At 36.5% G+C, this 20,940-nt stretch overlaps 1 protein-coding gene across 3 annotated transcripts in view; it reads left to right on the top strand.

The window, feature by feature from the left end:
* The window catches only part of LOC124151056 (TBC1 domain family member 16-like), a 42,659-nt gene that overhangs the window by 4,692 nt on the left and 17,027 nt on the right, over nucleotides 1-20,940 (top strand). For 2 of the 3 annotated variants that reach the window (XM_048400727.1, XM_048400726.1), the window contains exon 1: nucleotides 10,478-10,651. The exons of the other annotated variant lie outside the window; for it this stretch is intronic. The gene's annotated coding sequence lies outside the window, so the exon portion shown is untranslated. Of the gene's footprint in view, nucleotides 1-10,477; nucleotides 10,652-20,940 lie in introns of those variants that run through there. 3 annotated transcript variants of the gene reach the window in all.

Genomic DNA, 20,940 nt, shown 5'->3' with positions numbered 1-20,940 from the left:
ACTGGAGTTACGAAAAAACAATTCTGCTTACATATCTCCCACTGAAGTCAGGGCCCTGTTCCACAAAGCGATCGTAGCGCTAAGATGATCGTAACTCCTATACTTTATCATAAGCTTATGACAGTCGTAGCGCTATGATCGCTTTGTGGAACGGGGCCCTGGACTGGATAATATATTGTGATACACAGTCACTGTATTGCTGGTATTGATGAAGTTTGTTGAAACTGCTGTGGATTGAATGTTTTTAGAATATGCTATGTGTATGATACGTTTGCTTCCAAATTTGTCCATAAAAATTGAAAACTGTGACTTAATCATTCAAATGTAACTCTTAAACATCGTGAATGTCAACAGTCATTTCAACTTCAGATTAATTGTAAACATTTTCTGACTGCTGCACGTGGCAAACACGCTGCCTTCTGTGTGAAATAAATGACTTATTTGTTACTAATTAAACAAGAGGGTGAACCTGGAGCAATAGTCATTGTAAAATGAACTGTCACTTCTAATTAATTCAAAAGTCCATATTGATAAGATTTCATTTGATACGGTCAGAGACCCAAATAATATATTTTATGCCAACAAACTGTAAAACCATTTACAACAGTTGCTATTTCATGTCATGACTCTATATATATTGAATTACTGGATGTCTGGAAGAATGTTTTTATGGTTGCTGTCAACATTTTCATTCATAAATTTAAATTCTTTTCCATATGAACACAGTGAGATAGTATGTCAGCAAATTCAACCTGTCAACCATTACGAGTGACGTCTTACACAATGACCTATGACCTTGCATGAAACATCACAAGATTGTGTACACAGCACATGGTCTATGAACTGCTTTGGGGCATGAGAACAGACTTGTTTACGTTTTTATTTCCAGGAATTGATTTTAATCTGATACACATGATAGGAGTAGACATTATTTACAGTAAAGTTATACGATAAAACTGCTGCCATTCACTTGTGGTAGGAAATGTTACCTGCACTGGGTGCAACCTGACAATAAAGGTTACCTGCACTGGTGCAGCTTGGATATAGCGAAATCGATCCCTGGTATAGCATGGCTTTGTAATTTTACACATAAACCAAAAGTGTATCACATATGTAACACACTATTTGATAAGCCAGGGTATGAAACTCCCAAAGATTTCAACCAGACCACAGGACTGGCTAGCTGAAATACTTGCCCGCCCTGACCAAAACCTGCCTGCCCACTATAATCATATGTTTCTCAGGATAAGCTAACGGGGTTTCTTTTTGGTTACATTTTATCATTCATCTTTACATGTGAATTAATGCTTATCATCGGGAAATATTTTGAATATTTTCACATATGAAATATAACCCGACTGTCGGGCAGGGGGATTTGAAAATCTGGCAGCCCGAGTTGAAATCAACCCGTCTCGGACGGTCGGGCAGGCAGGTATTTCGAACACTGGATAAGCACTTGCCATTAGCTATGGCTTTTTAACTTATTCTTTGATAATTTTAGTTTATTTTGTTGACTCAGTGGTTTATTATCTTCTGTGCAGTTTGAAACAGTTGTTATATTCTATTGTTGTAGCAACACATTATTGGGGAATAATCAATTGCAGTTGTTGCAGGAGACATGTCATGTTACGCATGGATCATTGTGCATCATTGACGAGCGTAATGAAAATGTTCATTGATCTGCTCAATATTGCAATACTACACCTACTGACAAGAAATTCATGTTAGCTATTGATGTTTTTTTCATGTTTACAAGACTGAAGTAGTAATTTGTCATAATTTCACGGCACATCTGTCGTGTTGGATTATTGATGAACAGGTAAAGATAAACATATCTTGAAATTGGATGCTTTGTTTTTTTCATGACAATGCCAGAACAAGAATCGTGTGTAACCAATTGACGTCGAGATGATGAGTTTGTTTCTATGAAAACAAGAGTGAAGCTTATCAGTTGAACCGATTCTTAGATTCATATTGGCAATGGAATCGGTCAAGTATTTTCATTTAGATTTCTGTATTGTATTTTTGTATGAACATGATCAGAATATCATCAATAATTCTGATAGAATAAGAAAATAACAAATCCATGCAAAACTTTCTTTTTTGTGTGATATATACTATGTACATCTGGTATTATCATGAGTATTGCATATGTTGTATTACGAGATGAATATGACTGAATATGTCAAGTTTTGTATTGTAACCCATCTAGTATATATCTAGTGCAACAGAATCTGGAAGATGTACAGTAAACTAAAGTTGAATCATATCGACATGGTCAATGCATAGTTCAATGTCATCTCATTCCACATGATTCAAGACAGTTCATGGCAAATGACAGGAAATATTAAAAATAATTCCACGTAAACATGTTAAAAGCAGATAAACATGGTAATATGGTGAACTATTCTCAACAAGACAGGTTTGTCTATGCATTTATACCAGGTGGGAGGCAACATTGGGAAATAGGGAAATATGTATTTCGTTCAAATTTCCGATACTGTATCATGATAATGATGATGCATGCATGCAATGTGTAAAGCTAAGTATCTTGTCTAGTTTATTATTCCAGTTATAAGTGAAATACAAGTCACATTTGCAAAGCTTAAATATTTATTGTTATGATAATTGTGGTAATGATAACATGAATTGAGAATAATTTTATGCAAATTTGGGGCTTGATACTACATTTTGCCAGCATAGCACAACATATTGCTGAGTATCATGTACAAGTATGATCTTGTCCCTTTTCTCAAGTGTGACATTTTCCATATTAGTTTGTTTTTAGCCAAGTGTCAGAGTTTTGCCACAACAGCTGTGTGTACTGTGTGGTGTATGTGTATTCATAGCCAATCAGTCAATAGTGGTGCGGCCAGTTGACAAATGCAGCGGCAGAATATGCTGTAACATGTTTTAATTGTACTTCGGACCGAGTTCTAAGGCAGACTTACAACCACCTTCGACCAGAAATTAAAATTTTGATGTACATGTCAATTGATATTCAACGTAATAAGCGCCCCTCTCTAATAATATAGATATTTGCTAATATATTGGCTAGTGAATAATCCCAATTATTCCGATTGATCAATGTACACAAGAGTTATTTATTCGCGTATAATACACACTCTAGTGTTATATGTACCCTTAATTATGAGCAATTAAATTCTGGAAAAATATATCTGTAGTATATAAACATTTCAGGCTGTCAGCATAAACCACGAAATTTATCTTTCAACACAAATAAGATTCTAATAAGAGCCCCCTATTTCTAATTTTCAGAGTGCCCTGAGTGCTTATTACGTCGAATACGGTATTATATGTCAGAATAAATGACTGAAAATATTCGACACTTGCCTACTTGCCAGTAGCAATCTGCACTTATGAAAGGTATACATCCATACAGTCAAGTCTCAAGTCAATCCGACACTCGTTAATCCGACACTCGGCTTTATCCGACACAGATGATAGGAACCGATTGATTCAGTGCTATTTAGTCCCGTTAATCCGACATTCTTGCACTCTGACTCCGACACACCTAATTTGCAACGAATTACTGAAATCACTCATTAATCAGTCTCGTTAATCCGACACAGTGGTCAGCGTACTCCGTGGTCATCTCCCCGCGAGTACACAACCCCGTGTTTTGACACGCACTGGCTGCAGAGATTAACTTTAACATATAACAGGAAAAGCTATTCAAACCTGTATGTACAAAGCTATACAAATGTAGTTTACAGATTGAAGCCAGATAAATGTGCATGAAGCCAGTTTAAAATACGAAGAGGTATATAAATCATGGTCGACTGGTATGTAAACAAGAAAGCATGGATGACTTCATTAATATTCAAAGCCTGGCTACTGATCTTGGATCGGCAAATGCGATTGGAGCGACGCCACGTGATATTGCTGTTGGACAACGCCCCATCCCATGCTACTGTCGACACAACTAATGTGAAATGTCACTTTTTGCCACCAAACACCACATCGCACATTCAGCCACTAGATGCCGGGATCATAAAGAAGTTCAAGCTTTATTATAAGAAACAGCAAATGAAATTACACCTCGACAATGCTGATGCTGAAGAACCACAAGCCCTAGACGTCAAGCGAACAGGAGACTTTGAGAAATGTGCCTTCAAAATGTGAGAAACAGAAAACACTGACAGACTATTTTAAGTAGATGAAGCAAGTTGTTAAGACAGTAGCACTTGCATTTACACGAGGAAACGTGTGTCGTTGATGTGATATATTCAGTGAGTAATGTCTCTATTGTTACGTATAAATGGGAAAATTATTATTATTATTGCAATGTCATTAATTATAAATTAAGGAATGAATGAATAAACAACATAACAATATAAATATTTCGTTTTTAATGATTTTATTACAAGGTACACACGGTTATTATCTATCGTGAAGATGTCCGATTTTCGATCACAAATCACTTAATTTCGTTAACATGGTTAATCCGACATACTCGTTAATCTGACACAATCATGTGCAACCAACGATGTCGGATTAACGAGACTTGACTGTATATGTATAGTGCACAGGTCACAAATCAGGTGACGTTAAGCAAGTTTGGTCATGGAGAGTAGTTGGATGGGTGACAGTGTTGGCAGCTTGACTCATAGAGTCATAGAGAGTTTCTAAGGCTTGGTCCTACCCCACACGGAAGCACATTTAGCACATGTAGCATGTGGTGTCTCCTTTGGTGAATGACTTTGTTCTAAATATGTTGCTAATCATGCAGCAGTGAATGGGTACCCGGTAGGATGAAATAGCAATGTGACTGTTAACCTTCTAGTAGACTACTTTAAGTTCTTAGTAAGTGCCTCACAGGCTGCTTTGGTTGTATACTCCCCAGAGAGTTGAGAATGCAAATCGAATGTTCACTAATCCACTGACCAGGGTAGTAATAATGTTGCCCCATCATCATTCACTTGGGGAATTTGGCACATTATAAAGGGATTTATTATCCTTTGGGCAAGTGTAAACTTGTTATTCATAGTTTGCCTAGATATGTTGTCATTATTGGGATGAGTTCTAAGCAAGTTGAATTGTTAACATGTAAATGTGTTTCATGTTGCAGAGAATTGTTAATGTTTACTTGTTAAAGAATGTAGCTTTCTTAACAATCTGTCGCTGTCTTGTATAGACCCATAAAAGTTGGTTGGCAGGCCTAAATGGATATCAAGATGTCATATTGTTTAATCTTTAGTCACAACACAAATGTGTTACCTTGTGTTACCATGTTGAGAGTCTGATGGTGATCAGAAGCTAGATCTAATCATCATCCCTAAATGTTTCACCCAAAATAAGTCTTGCAGTGGTTAATTTGTTACATGTAACACTTGTGGGATGCACAGGATTTTACTGACTAATCACTGACATGGGTTTCACACCCCTCGACCTTTTGGCCTCATGGTGTACATGCCCATTCAGCTTGTACAATCCAATACAGCCCGCAAGTGACACATGTATCTCAGCGTAATCCCTGTAATGTGAGTGTTGAGGATATGCTCTGGATGGCTGCAGCATCCTGACTCCAGCTGTTGCACAGTGTGTTGTAATGCTTTATGTGTCTTCAATTGCTCTATGTATGTAGTATGTGTAATGGGGTTGGATTACCATTGATTATAATGATGCTGATACACCTTGTGTCATGTGTATGAATTTAAGAAGGCATGTGGCAGGTACCTGAAGGCCTGGTCTAGTTTGTTTGGAAGTAAGCAATCGTAATTATGATACAATGATTTATAGCTGAAGGTTATTCAACAATATGTGTATTATTAAAGGGGGCGCTGGTGGCCCAGTTGGCAAATGTTGCTGTAATAAGCATGCCAGATTCCTATCATCACAGGTTTGAATCCCAGTTTTACCATGATTATGATTCTTGGTTCCTCAGCGCCATACCTGTGATCGACGACGCGTTGATTTCACCAAAGAAGATGTAACATCTTGAGACCTTTATCACTTTGAACTTGCATGCCACATTAACATGATTTAGCTAACATGCCGTGACATTTTTAAGATCTAACTTATTCTCTCAACATGCTGAATGATTAAATTACTGCTACAGTGGAAACCCGCTTATCTGGACCCCAGATATCCAGAAACCTCGCCTACCGGACAATATTTACTACATAAAATGCTTTATTTAGCCGGAATCCTGGTTCCCCGGATCCAGAGAGTGAATTTCAATTACCAACAATTTTACTGGGTATAATACTCCAATAATCTTATAGAGGTTTGTTTGCCTCAGTAGAATGTGGGTAGAGGAGGGAACAGACAAGGGATTCATATATCCAGACCGTATTTGAGAAAATGCAAGTGTTCTGATAAACAAGGTTTGACTGTATATCCAAAGCATGAATAGCTATGTATGCAATATTTGCTGCTGTCTGCTTGCCTTGGGTGGAAGTGAAAGAGCTGAAGTATGTACATGATGTAGGCCAGAGTAACAGCTGTTGTGGCACATCAGACAGATAATTGTATTACCATTTTAATGTATTCAAAACAGTATCACAAGTACCGGTATACCAGCATTTGTTTCATGCCTGTAGTATTAAGTATAATAATTTAATGGCAAATTCATTAGTTCTGAGTATTCTGTTATCAGAATGGTTTATGCATCATATTAATTGTGTATGAAGTGTGATGATAAAGAAAATGTATTGGAATTGTATCACAAATACAGTCTTGGCTAAGCAGTTTAGGTTTCTGGACACAAAAGTCTCCTTTCTCATCTTTTCTGACTGCGTGCATGTTGGATGTCATTAAATATACACAATAGCCTTTGCAGCGTTAGAAATTAGCACTTGTCCTATAGTCCTTGCCAAACTGCCCAATAGTAAAGGTATCCTAAGGACTAGTAGAAATTTGACGTTTTTAAAGGTTTTGCTATATGTTATCATTATAAGGACTAGTGGACTGAAACTGTTAGTTTCTACCGCTGCTTTGCTGAACTGTCAACTCAGGCTTTGGACGAGTTGCTAAGGTCAGTAACTCAGTTTGATGTTGAATGCAGCACTTCTTAATATGCCAGCTACAATACTGCATTGTAAATGACAATGTTTTAACCTGACAAACCAGTGATTGAAATTATGAGCAATATTCCACATTGATGGGGGTACGATGACATGTTATCAACCAACGTTCAAATCACAAAGCCAACCTCATCCATTAAGTTACCTCCTGTGACTAGCATTGGTTGCTGGGGACCAACATTCTAGCCCGGAATCCCTAGTGGGAAGCATAGTGATCCCTCGCTACCACGATACCTTCGGGGTACAAATAATTGATGAGAGTTATAGACGATCAGCAGTGTAACCAAGGTGGAATCGTATGGGGGAGATGACCAACAAAGCAGTATACATGCTCTGCCTACCTAACGCGATCTACGTTGCTCGTTTCAGAGTTTAGATTAGAATAGTAGTTGTTTATGATTCATTGTGTAAAAAAAAAGATTTATCGAGTGTTATGCGCTTTATAAAAAACACAATCATATCCCTTCAGCGAATTCAGGTGAATAAACATGTATAACAAGCTTGGTCAATAAAAATATGAAATTTGATATAAAGTCTAAAAGCTAAAGGTGGTATGGAGAGAACAAAGAGTGAACTTCTTTGCCATGTTTACAGGAAGATGATGTATGGGCAGTGATTTTGCAAGAAACAGATTTTTTAAGACATTTTCATGATTTTAGCAAATTTCTATATCATTATCAAAATTGCAAAATGTCACAGACTTTAGGCTATTTTGGATGACAATTTGTCCTAGTAATTGAACTAATGACATTTGGCATCTATAATTAGGGGTAGGAGGAGAGGAGTATTCACCTATAGATTATGACATCACTTTAAGTAGTGTTCTAGTTGTACCTGTATGCCTATGTGGTCAATGGGTCTATTGTTTTTTAAGTTAATAACTAGGTCCTTGATTTAGCTACTATTGCAGAAAATCCAATTTCTAACACTGACCTTGTATATTCATGAGAACAAATGAAGCATCCAAACGTTACAGTAGCAGCAATTAGTTTCAGTAAATAATGATTGTGAACACCAGTGAACATGGTAAATGACAGTGTTAGGCCTGTACCATGGCAGTGTGGAAACAATGAGTCTGACATCACAATTTATTTACAAACAAGAGGTTGATAGCATGTGCATCAACCCCACTGCCAAGTACAATGACAAACAATCAGCCAATTTACGTATTAAAACACTTCATCACCTTTTAATCACAATTTACCAAATGGGTTACTTGTGATCTATTCTGCATTGGAATCCCAACAGACCTTCAAACCTTTTTGAAATGATCACATCATATGAATGTAATAGAGGCTCCTGACACTACATTTGATTGATTAAGTCATGATGAGGCCCGTACATGATGATGTTCTGTACTGGAACGAGGTCTTGGACAGTCATTCCCAACACTCACAATATATATTGTATGGGTAGTTTAGCATGTTGAGGTAACTCATCCCTTGTGTCCATGAGGCTCCTTTAGTCTGAGCAGGGATGATGTTTCTCCGTATTCACCATCAGCTAAATATATTTGTACTTAATTCATTGTCTCATATAATGTTTTGAAGGAAAACAGGAACCAGGCTTCCATTATTCCTTTGTTCTTCTGGGAATGTGTCCCTGAGAAGGGAAATCTCATCATATGCCATCTTAGTTATTGATCTCTAAAGTGTATGGGCTATTACAGAGTTATGAGGCTGACGATTTTATCCCGTAGTGAAGGACACTGGTGGGTTTAATCAATCTTATCGGTCATATTGTCCATCACACTGGGTTCAGAGAGACTCCTTGCTTCCTAAAAGTCTGCCATTAGCATTCCTGTGGTTTCTCTACATCCTAGCAGTGTCTTGTCATATTGTTTATATGCTTCATAAATCCATAACGGGGAGCTGCTGGGGAATGAAGTTATCTTCTTGTAACTACCCTGTATGTCACCATTGCCATGTTTATTGATGCACGTTCTAGGCTTGTGTTTGTATTTAGTCTGGTCATTGTTTGGAAAGGCTTATTTTAAACATTTACATATTTCAGTAAAGACAAGATATTATTATCCTTTACAACTCTATGTCAGGATCTATACCAAAACTTCACATCATAATAGAATAAAGAAGTTGTCATCCATGAGAATGTCCTGTTTTTACTGTTACCAACTTCTGAAAGTAAAAATGCCAAACAAACAGTTCACCTATCTATTTCCTTGACAACTGACTTTAGTTTCACATCCAACTGACACATCGGTGTTATGACTGCTGTTAATGGTATGATCATTCATTTTCACATGTTGATTGTTCATTGTCATGTGTTGATTGTTCAGGGTCACGTGTTGATTGTTCTGTTATCACATATTGACTAAACTGTTAACGTCTTCATTTGATGGATTATCTTAATGTAATGTAGGTTAAAAGTCAGGTAGGTATTACTTTCAGTGTATAACAAATATGTGACTAATATGGCGCTGGTCTTGTTGACTGGTGATTGAGACCAAATTGACAATCAGGGACCAGGACAAACTGTTAGGATATTTATTATCATTATCAAAGTAACAGTTTAAGATACTAAAAATCACCAACGCTCGCTAAATACAATGTTTATATTCCTAATACAGGATGTTTACCATCCCAAAAGATACTCACGTGATAACGTCTATATGTCCACTAGCCTGAGACTAGTAAAATTCAGGACAGGTGACATTTCCTTGTGGACAACCTCTTTACCATAAGGTTAATGGCACCACTGTAGCAGATCATTTGGTGGACTGGTGAAAATAATTATTTATTTCAAACTCTGATGCATGTTGTGTATTGCTATGTTATCTATAACTGGAACTGCATTGTCAGATTGTAGATGTGAAACAGTAAATCACTGATAGAAACTAACATTTTTAGTCCACTAGTCCTTATAATGATAACATATAGCAAACCTCTTAAAAAGGGCAAATTTTTACTAGTCCTTATGATACGTTAACTATTGGGCAGTTTGGCAAGGACTGCAGGACTGGTGCCAATTTCTAATTTTGTATTCATATGTATTCATAATTTCATGGACATAATGCATTTTGCAATAATTATGATTGTGATGACTTATCCTTTAAAATCCTAAGTTACATATTTGACAACTTATGGTGATTTGGAACATACCCACAAGAATTGTTATTATTCATAAATCTGTCCTACAGCTCCTGTTCTGACATTAACATGTTGAATATGGATGTGATTTACAGCAAGGTTTCAAAGGACTTCCACATGTCAGTAGCTTCAGCACTGCATCACTATCTTTCTTCTTCATTGATAAACCAGTGTCTCCGAACACTTATATATAAATGCACAGCTTGCTCCGGCCACTCCCCCGCGGAACTCAACCCTGCTTTGTATAGTACAGAAATACGGAGCGAGCTTTTTCAATTAAGTTGGCCGTTGGAAGAGTATTGATTTTCCTATGGACCGACAGTAATGGTGGCTAGCGATAGGGAAAAGGCCTTTGCTTCATGCATCATGTTAGGTGTGTGTCCATAGTCGTCTTTCCGTTTTCTCTCAACTGCCACATGGTGTATTATGTGTAGATGTTTTCGGATCTATGTGACACTGAGATATGTATACAGGAAGACTGCTTGTCCATTGGAGGTAGGTATGTCTATGTAATGCTTCATCCATCAGTCAAGGCACATGGGCCTGTTTATAGGAGACTTGTATGGGTGATTATTTCTGTCAAGTTGTCTTTTATCTTCAATTACACAGAAGAGGCTCTGTCATGTGTCTGGGGAAATATCAAAGATGATGTATATGTAATGATTTCAGAAGGAGCCATGATGAATGTGTTATTAATATGACTGGGCAGTGATGGGTCAGTTCCTGTAGAGGTGCAATCAATGTGTACCTGGATCTTGCATGTCCAGATGTTCACAAGTCTATCAAGGTTAAGTGATATTGACAAGTGCACTCATTACCAGCTCCTCTGTCCAAGGTATTGATGGTCCCAGAAGGGCAGCCATATTCCTGCATGGATACCATGGTATTACATAAGGTGTATAAATAGTCACAGATGTTCTCATGAAGTTATTTATGGTGTTTGTAGTCACCATTGCTATGGTTTGGTTGGTTGAGCATGTTTACTATGTTCACTGTTAGTTTTATTCTGTTTATGTCAGTAATGTTAGCACTGAGGAGAGACCAACTTTGGTTATCGCTCATTACGTACATATGTTTTCTGGCAATATTCATGATACAGTGACAGTAATTTTTTTTTGTTTCAGAGTATTAATCAGAAAATGTTCCTTATTTCTGTAAAAACAAACTAGTGGTCCGAGGGATTTACTTGGGTCTATATATTTTCAAGTCCCGCGGACTTTCAGGTATGATCTTGCTGGCGACATGTGGCACTCTTCTTTAGATTTCCAATAATTCTCTTTATGTCACAATATCGTTCATGCTCAGAAGCCTATAATATTGGGATTTCAAAGTTTGATTGAAGAAAAACAATCATTGATACATTGCTTGAATAGAACTGTCAGTTATATGTAACATGCATTCTTATATTTGGATAGGTTTTCATTAAATTATGAATTATTTCCATCCATTGTCAATTTGTATTTGTAAATATGTTGCATCCAGTATATCCTGTAGTGGAAAAGATTTTAATTTCAGTATTTCTTTTCATGGAAACAAATTGTAGATTTAACTGGCCATGCTGATTGTGGGATTTGTGTTCAGAATTGAACTAAATACCAATATTTCTTAAAGAAACTTTGTGAACGACATAAAACATATTGATGAGGTGGTATCATCCTTAATAGACATTCACACATTACTGGTGTGATATATTTCAAGTATGCCTTCAAGAGCAGAAATGTACTTAAATGGAACATATGAACCTACTTGTACACTGATCCTGCACTGTATAGTATGCACTTCGTGTATTTAGCGTGTTTAGGTCCAAGGCATTTCATACAATAAACATTTGAACATTTGAATTTTGCCGTATTTTCTTTTTGAGGAATTTCGTATTTTGCACTTTCAGTATGTTCAGTATCTTATATGGCACCAAGAGGGCCATAAACTCTTGAATTTAAGCTTTCTTTCTGAAGCAGAAACAAAACTTCATACACATATCACCTTTGCAGATTAGGTAAAGTTTGAAGTATTGAATTTTTAGTCATTTCCAGAGACAGGTGGGTGAGCATGAGTTGAACTTGGCGTAGGCTGCTTTTGTTTCTGGAACTTATCTCAACATGCTCAGAATCATTGAAACATCATGCCTCTTGAGAAGGAGCCAGTCTGATACATCATCTTCTGATGACCAGGATTAAGTGGCGGATAGCAATAGTTTATCTCTCCTACACACAACATGTCTGCTTAGCATGCTGTTCCAGTCTGTGTTTATGTGCTTTATATATTTACAGTCCATCAAATAGGTAACATGAGTAAACAAGATAAAGTTGTTCCCATGGTGACAGAACTTGTCTAGACATCAGTGAGCCGGAAGATGGTCCATTGTCCCGTGTGTCTATATAACCCCATGTAACACAGACAAATGTGATGTAGAAGATGTAGAAAGCATTTGTAAGTTACTAACCAAGGTATGCTATGTTGCATCATGCTTTCTTGAGGAGTATTTCATGTCCTGGCATCAGACCTCTGATGATGATGATTATGATGATGATGATGATGATGATGATGATGATGTACAGATTAAAATAAAAAATGCAGCAAAGAAGGTTTGGGTGATCCTGGCACAGTCAGGATGGTTAGGCTCATCATCAGCTCAGGGCTCTTGCCCTCTACACGCAGCCCAGACAGCGAATTGGACTTCTCCCAGAAGGCCTAGTCAAACCCACCCAGAACTTTTTGAAAATGTGAAGACTCCCCAACACTTCAGACTTCTGAAGGTTTGTTGGCCTGGACAGGTCTGAGGCTGAATATGGGCCTATTCCAAAGAATTTTGTATTTATCATTTTCCATGACATATTATTGTTGTTGTTATTATTATTATATGCTGAAGAGAAAAAGACAGAACATTGTGAGAGAAATCTGAAAAGCCTTAATTGTTTATTGTCATTAATAGAAGTGTCATATTCATTCTGTTATTTGATAGGATTGAGCTTGGTTGAAATGTTTTCTTTATTTCAACACATTCAAATACCAAGTGTGGAATAATGCCTTTGAAAAACACATGTTGATTATACATGTTCTCAGCCTGCAAACAAGTCTAAAGCCTGAGAGTTTTATAAAATCACAGTTCCTTTTCTTTGGTTAAACTTCTTAAGGGACTGTAGTCTGTAGTATGATGTGTGTGTTCAAGCATAATATCCTACTTATGGTAATAACCTGTCAGTTTGATAGGAGCATGTCATGTGTAGTATCTTGGGGACTTTCACACGTAATTACAATTGACAGTTAACATAGTTACTGGAAATCAATTTGGTTTTGACTTGATGCTTGCATACCAATACTTATAATTTCATTGTCTGATGGCTTAATCTCAACATGCTCACAGGGTTAGAAACTAACAGTTTTGTCCACTAGTCCTTTATAATGATAACATATAGCAAAACCCTTAATATGGGCCAATTTCTACTAGTCCTTAGGATACCTTTACTATTGGGCAGTTTGGCAAGGACTATGGGACTAGTGCCAATTTCTATTGCTGGCTCAACATGAAGCATGAAGAGAAACTGTCAGTTGTCTCCTGGCACTGAACTGTATGCTTTCTGTAGCTTGACTTACTGAAGTGACTTCAAATATGTTATTGTCACAAATACCCCAGCAGATAGTTGTACCTTTTTGATATCCCCCAGTTTTGAAAAATGGGGGGGGGATATTGCAATCACCATGTCCATCCAGTTTCCCTTTCTGGAGCAGAACTGAATAATTGTTAAATAGTTCTTGTTGAAACTTTCTATATAGATCATGAAGTGTGTGTGTGTGTGTGGGGTGGGATCGTTTGTCATGCTTGGTTATAGTCAGTGGGTGATAATGTTAAAAGACTGATAGAATGCCACCATGGCCAAATTGAAGGCTGGCTTGAAGGTCATCAGTATTTATGATGTGAACCAGTTGAACAATGAAGCATGAATGGTGGAATGATAATTGATACAGACTTGAATGAACCCTGAAACTGAAGCTTAATGTGTTAATTATTGTTAGGTCACTGATGTTATTATTTGTTATGCCAGCTGTATTATGTTAACAGAAACAAGGAAAATAAATGATGATCAAGAAGAAAAACAAATAGAAGCAGCATAAGACAGCTGGATACTTCCTTCAGTAGGCTCAAGGACTAGTGATCACATGTTATAAACTAGTCTGTAAGATAATTCACTAGCCTGAAAACTTTCAGATTTAAGGACTTTTAGAGTAAAAAATCTTGGTATGATGCTAAGAGTTTAAGGAAGCCTTGTTCTGAATTCCAGATGTTCAGTGTCACTGTTGCATTTTGTTTCGGATCACAGAAATGTGAAAGTTGAACTAAGATTTTAATGCAAAATGATCATGTGTAATGACAGCAATATCTGTGATTCTCCACATATTTATCCTGAGTTTACTTGTGTGTACATTTATCACTGACTCCTTATAATAAACATTATCACAATGTACTTTTGTGAGAGATTTTATTTCTATAAGTGTACTCTTCCGGCACCAGGAATTATTTTAACTGAGCCATTGGCACACTAATACAAGGAATTTCAAATCCTGAATCAGTGGATTCAGATAATTTCATGCTATAGACAGGTTCATGCTGGGTTCTAAATCATGCAGATATGTGTGCTTCCAGCATGCACAAAAGTGTCAGTGGATGCACAGGAAAATAAAGTTTGCTTCCCAAGGGACACACAGTGGTATTCTTTGTACTAATTCTTGACAAGAAATATTAGGGTCCTGTAATTAAAATGATTATTAAATTATACAGTACAGTCTGCTACAATATTCAAATACTTTACAGGATCCTCATATGTTCTGTAAGACCCTGAAATTAAATATTAGGGGTCCACTTGGTTATGTTTCTAATTGGTCACAACCAGAACCCTTCCTTATATCTCTCCTTGATTATATGAGGACTGGCTATTCATGGTTCTGTTCAGTTCTGATATTCTCTGAGAAAAACCCACCACTGGTGGTACATGAGAAAAACATATAAGTTAAATTCATATATGATAATATATTATAATAATAATAATAATAAAAATACATATAGAGATTGAAAGTTTCAAGGAAATATGCCAAAATTAAAGTCACAGGAATCTCTTACATAATTTTTAACCGCTTCAACATTTCAAAAATGGTATTCATGAATTTAGACAACTTTAGAGATCTTCAGATATGCACATAGACCGTGACTGAAAAGGTACCTATCAAAACTTGTCACTAACCGTTGGAAACTACATAAATTACACAAATGTTCCTCTCGATATATCAGACCAGCATCTGGTTTCAATTGGTAAGTTATCGGGTTATCAGGTTGTCAAATATTTCACAGAGTCACTGTTGTTTAATATTTTCTTAACAAATGTTGTCCATGGAAGTTTTTCAGAGATGCCAGTGTAGTTATGTGTGATAAATTTATAAATAATGTTTGTTAATTTTGGAGTTTGATAATAAATTGCCATTTTATATCAGAATAGAATAACACCTGTGTACATTTTGATATAGAGGGCTTCCCTTCCGAGGTCTCCATAACTCAGAATATATTTTGGTGTTGCATTTTGAGGACCTGCTGCCAGTTTAGGAAGTTTCAAATGATGTCTTTGATTAGTTTAATGTTTGCAGTCATGTCGGTTAGTGAACTGATGCACAGAGGTGTGAGCTCACAGTGCACTTCAGCAGTAGAAACTAACATTTTTATAATGATAACATATATGATATAGCAAAACCCTTAAAAATGACAAATTTCTACTAGTCCTTATGGTATCTTAACTATTGGGCAGTTTAGCAAGGACTACAGGACTAGAGCCAATTTCTAAGGGTTCACTGCTCAATCCAGGATCTGCCAGTGGATGCTTGTGGTGCATCACCTTATTTTTAAACATAATCTATGAAAATGTTGAAGCTCTATTTACCATATTTTTCCTATGACCACATTGTTAATTTTTTTACTAAAGCTGTTATGTTGGTAGCAAGATTTATTTTAAATCTTTTGCACAGATAAGAAGATAATTTTCTCTGGAAAAATTGTTTATTTTGTTTCATCAGCCAAATTACAGTCGACTTTTGTTATATCAAACATTGTTATTGGTTCCAATCAAAACAGTGCTTGTCATGACTCAACATTATCATGATGATCTTAAATCCCAGCTTCATCATCAATATTCATATTGATGTGTTAGTTACACCCTCTGGAGGATAACACTAACAGGGCACCAATAAAATAGGATATTTCTATGAGACTTGTCGAGTCATCTGAGAGTAACATGTGAAAAAAATTACAGCTTATAAATTTCAGTAACCATGGTAACAGAACAGTTGATAAAATATACATCCATTTTCTAGTCTTCAAAGAGAATTAGTTCAATTATGCATTGTGTTTGTGATGTCATGCATGTGTCATGCAATTAACAGGCAGGAAATGGCCTGACACCAGAGAAATCAAAGAACCTTAAGAGCTGTTCCGTTTTCAATGATTTAGTCATGTTAGTTGGTATCTGTCTTTTTTTTGACGGAGGTGACTGCGTCACCGTTTGCTTTTTGCCTCTGTCACTGTCTCAACATCCTCTGACTTAATACCAATTTGCATTTGAAATATTAGGATTGATCATTTGGAAAACTGATGCTAGTTTTCTCACCAAGCTACTCATCACTAATAAAAAAACCACTAGCCACTTAAGCGTGTTATCCAAAGTTGTGATGTGAAAAAGGTTTTGTTTTTTAATCTCTTAGTCACGTTGCTGGCAATCGATCACTGTCAACTGTTGGTGTCATACTCCCACTGATAATGGTGATGAGGCATTCCTATTAGTTATTGGAATTTATTTTTGAAAAAGTGAGATTTTAAAAATGTATAATAAAGTCTGGGAATCTTTTGTGATTGTGTCAAGAATGGCTCTTTGTTGTAGGGCTCTGAATTGGGTTGTTGTTTTAATGGGCAATTAACATATTGCTTAAAACCTGGCAAAAGACCCTAGAAGATTAAAAGTTGATGCTAGGAATTAGAATGTTTTTACCACTAGTGACTTGTTTTCAAGCTTTCTTGACCTTTTCAGATGTACAAAGCAACTGATGAAGCATAATAGGTGTTGTATGTCTCATAAGAATATATAAAGGTGACTAAGCTTGTCGTGTACAGTGACTAATTGTAATGGGTGGTCAGGCTCGCTAACTTAGTTGATGAATGTCATCATATCCCCATTGCATAGATTGCTGTTCATGATGTCAGTCACTGGATTGTCTGGTCTAGGGTTGATTATCTACATACAACCCTCATGTAGCTGGAATGTTGCTGAGTGCAGCGTTAAACAAACAAACAAACAAACAAACAAACAAACAAAAGAATATATGACACATGGCACTTACTGTAACCTAAAATGACTCAGCTATATAATTAACTACTGACTACATCGTTAGAGGGTGAATTGTGATCTGCTAACGAGCAGGAGAGGGCATATTTCGTATTGATGGCTCAATGGGGTTTGTTTCCTTGATTCCCATGATTAGTAGTTAATCCAGACAGATGTTAACTAAACTCTAGTATGTATGCTTGACTTGGCTGCTTCATCCCAACCATTCAACAAGCCTTGTTGCTCCCTCTTGGAAGAGAACAATTGAGTTATGGCATTGATTCTGGACACCGAGATGTTTGGGAATACACTTAAATGCAGCAGTTGTCAGTTGTGATGTATTTTGTGGCTGTGTTGTAAAGGTCAGTAACTCACACAGGGATTGTTACATTCATGAAGGGCATTTAGAACAGGCCAGGAAATCACTGAACTAAGTCTTTATTTAGTGAGAGATTGTTGTGGGTATTGAGACCTTGGTGTTATATACCCTAGGCTATGTTTTAGCTGACACGGACAGATATTTGTGAATTATATTTTTTGGTTGGACTTGTGTTGTTTTCCATAAATGGTTTTTGGTTGTTATGGCAACCAGTCATTCTCCTTTCAGTGCCTTATGTGTAGAATATAAGGTTTGTGCTTGGGACTCTCTGAGAACCAAATATGCATGAATAATCTTTGTTCATTTAACAGGTAGGAATTGTATATTGTTATGCTGATATATAGTGTTATGTATATCAAATACACATGTAGTTACATTTTGTGATCATGATGTTAATACTAAGATGATTTTGACATTATTGTAGAAATGAGTTGTATGAACCTCCTGTTCACCAACTACAATTACAAATTGGCACATATTTAATGAAAATCTACCATTTGATTCGTCATTTTAGTATTAACAAGAATATGTTCATGCAGAACATCAAAGTTCCCTGCCATATGTGATGCCTCAGAAATGCACAATTATGATGTTACTGAGGTAAGAAATTAATATTTAATGTATGGAAAATTAATTGGGAGTCAATGTAGGTTGAATATGCTACACAGAGCTTCTTCATGGCAGAAGGGAAACGCATGAAGCTGCATAATTATATTTACCACAAACGAAACAAGGCTGGTATGCAAAAAATAATATATATTACTAGTCTTTCTCAAAATAGTTGCTCCATTTGCTTAGGGTAGGTGTATTTTAAAAAAGGTAAATTGTATGACATGGATGTGGAAAAGGTAAACTTTGACCTATCTGCTACCATATGTCATACAACCTATGCTTGTTGTACTTAACAGACCCTGTGTCAGACCTGGTTGATTGTGTAACATGATACCCTGACTGCGTGGGACATGAAATATCAATTGCTGGATTATCTAGTTCAGACTAAATTATTTTCAGGATGCCTTAATATTGCTAGAGTATTGCTCGCCATGCTTAGTGTGGTGTTGTTTAACAAACAAATTTATTTAAAAGGGTGGGGATATTGATGATTCTACCATGAATTTGGAATTTACTCGATTCTGATTGGTCAATCAGAGGCTATTAAATCACAATAAACCCACTCTGATTGAAACAGCTGGTTTCATGGCCGCATCACCGCGGAAGCTAATATTCATAGAATAGTACTATTTTCAGTCATTGTCGGTAGGCATATTTAAATAATTATATCTACAATTACAGGTTACAAAATGCACAGATGCAGTTACTACAATATTCAAAGAATGTGTGGCAATATATTTCATGCTGAAAACACGGTAGAAATCAACAAAGGGAATGTATTTACGTTTGGGAGACGAGAGAGCTTGGAATTTTGACGCTTTTCTATATACGACTGTGACGTCATATCTTTTGCGTCACAATGAGCGATATGATGTCATAATGGTGACGTGCGATGTGGAGCGAAAGCCTTGCAAAGATTGCTTTGTTTTCTTTAGGTATGCCCACCTCATGTTAGCTTACCAAGTTGCCGTGCTTATATGCTTTCAATTCCTGTCATATGTTCGAGTGAAGTATTACGGTGTAAACAAACTGCTTGCGTATATACAGCGCCATATTTTGTTTCGATGATTCCGTAATTCAGATCGATAACCCACTCAAAACACTGGACTCAACCCATGCCGCTTCACTCAGTATATTTGCTAACACTAAAGAGTTCGCGTTTTATTTTGTCATGGTAGAATGGAGATAAACATACTGTGTTTTTAATGTAGAGCTAGGTTACCTGGAGATTTAAACGTGCTAAATTTAACATTTGAAACCACACGCTGCGCGTTCGGTTCCAAATTCAATTTAGCGGAGTTAAATCTCCAGGTAACCTAGCTCTACATTTAAAACACAGTATGTTTATCTCCTAATTATCTTCTGACTTCGCTCTTCTTGTTATCATAATGATCAAAGGCGAAACAGAAATTAAATTTCAGTTAAAAAACCCCACAATGTCATTTACATCAGACCTTTTCCTCCAAAATGATACCCCCTACGTGAAGATCATAGGAAACTCGATTATTAACATGCTATAATCAGCAGTATAAAACAAGTCTCTCTCATGCCCAAGAAATGTATTACTGCATTAAATGCTAACTACTGTGTTTATAACTCTACTGATTCTTCATGATGGATCTGTTTATCACATGGTAAAGATGTTTACCTCTTCTTAAACATGTCAATGTTAAACAGCAGCAGACAGCTATATGTCATTACAATGTGAAAAGGTTTCCTTTGCATTTCTAGTTATTAGTGCTGAGGAATAAGGTCTAGACAATATTGATCTCTGTAGTGGAAGGAAACTCAGTGTAATGTATCTGAATTAGACAGATCTTTTGTCGTACAGCTGCAAGTGCTTCATGCTTGTCTAAAACTTGGTTAATAGTACATCATGGTACATAAAGGTGAATGGTGGTGGTGGGGTAGGCTTGCTGTTGCCAGGTTATCCTGCTAAATGGGGACATTATCACATTGGGAATACACAGTTATTTTCAGTAGGACTGATATTGAACAGTGGTTTATGATGTGTATTTCCATTTTGAAATAGAGGTCTTTACTCGTTGTCACCCATGTCAGTTGTGCAAGGTATTTAGGAGATACATATGAACTGTTGTTTATTATTAAAATGGCTTCCACTGGTTCAGTACTCTAGTCTCCTAGGAGCACTGATTGTGAAGATATTGCCAACATGGCCAAGTATACCATGGGTTTAGAGGTTATTTGACTAGAAACAGTCTGTGGCTTAATCCACTAGTCTGAAGCTTGAGTCAAGTGGAAATTCTGTTTAATTCATTTTAATATAAAACTAAAACTTACTGAAATGATATTATAAAGAGCCATATTTAAACTAATAGACACAGATTTGTTTTGTAAAGAACACAAGACAATGAGACTTTTTGCCTTTAACATACCCAATTACATTGTATTTTGGATTATTTTTAGTTTTGATA

The sequence above is a fragment of the Haliotis rufescens genome, unplaced genomic scaffold (assembly GCF_023055435.1).
Source record: "Haliotis rufescens isolate VD_foot unplaced genomic scaffold, xgHalRufe1.0.p SCAF_20, whole genome shotgun sequence".
Classification (NCBI taxonomy): domain Eukaryota; kingdom Metazoa; phylum Mollusca; class Gastropoda; order Lepetellida; family Haliotidae; genus Haliotis; species Haliotis rufescens.
This window is presented reverse-complemented; position numbering and strand designations above follow the sequence as displayed.